We start from the raw sequence: 1,171 nt of genomic DNA on the forward strand, positions 1-1,171 counted from the left end.
CTATGTATCTGTTAGCACGGTGTAGTGCGTCATCCAGAGTCAGAGGCTCGTGTATTATTATGTCCTCCCTAAATCGGGAGCCGTGAGTGAGAGCATTTCAGAGAGCTGATATTGCCGTGTCGTCGGCAATCGAGAGCTTCGAGACGATTCTTTTAAACCTCTCCATGAAGTCTCGGAGAGATTCGTCGTTTCGCTGGAACATGTTCCAGAGATCGGCGTTCGACGCACCTCGAATCATGAATGTAGAGTGATGTTGGAGAAAGGCGGTGGTAAGCTCGTGATAGCTCCCTATCGAGTTCGGCGGGAGCCGGGAGAACCACCCTAGAGCCTCATGGGCTAAATTCTCAAAGAATAGCCGGCAGCAACCAGCTTCGTACTCTTCGTCACTGAAATGAGCTCGGCTGATTGCAAAACTCATAGACGTCAAAAATGGTTTTGGATCGTCTAATCCGTTGTACGGGGTGAACTTAAACTTGTTTACATAACGGACTTGAATGCGGGAGATTCGTGCCGTAAACGGTGAGCGCTGGACTTCTTCGAGCACTCGATCGAGGTTGGGAGCAGAGCTCGTGGCTCGATGGACTCTGGAAGAGAGTTCGTGGACCATCGCCTCTAGGCGTCGTATGGTTTCATCCTTGAGATCGGCCTCGGGCTGTTGGATCGGCAATGTCGGAGTCGGCGGGCTACCGCTCCTTTGGTCTTGGCCGTCTCGCAGCTCCTCATTTGGCTCCTCTCTACTGCGTCGATCAACGGATCCTACGATAATGGACGTCGGGCGGCGTCTGTGGCCGTCGTATCGGTCCTCCACAGAAGGTTGCGCTGGGGGAGGATTCTCGTTCTCACCGGCAGGACTGCTGTCGTTTCGGCGTTTGCCCCTCCTTCGTTGGAGCTTGCTGATTTGGTTCTGCGAGGCCTCTTGTGCGGCTGCAATGGCCTCGAGCCGTTCGTTCGTTCGTGTTTCCTGGCCATCAAGACGACCGAGAATGACCTGCATCATATCGTCGAGTGTGTTTCTTTGTACAGGTAAGGGGAGAGTGGCGCTGGGGAGAGTGGTAGCGTTGGTGAGAGCGGCGGTGAGGAGAGCAGCGGCGTTGGTAACCAGCTGGTCTGCGGCAGGTCCGGCTTCGGCGTGTGCAGCTACGGGAGGCTCGGAGGACGCGTCAGGCGCCGG

General features: G+C 55.5%; 1 pseudogene; it reads right to left on the reverse strand.

Annotated features, from left to right (window-relative positions):
* On the reverse strand, positions 14-994 carry LOC109130030 (annotated as a pseudogene).

Source organism: Camelina sativa, chromosome 1, assembly GCF_000633955.1.
Source record: "Camelina sativa cultivar DH55 chromosome 1, Cs, whole genome shotgun sequence".
Lineage (NCBI taxonomy): Eukaryota > Viridiplantae > Streptophyta > Magnoliopsida > Brassicales > Brassicaceae > Camelina > Camelina sativa.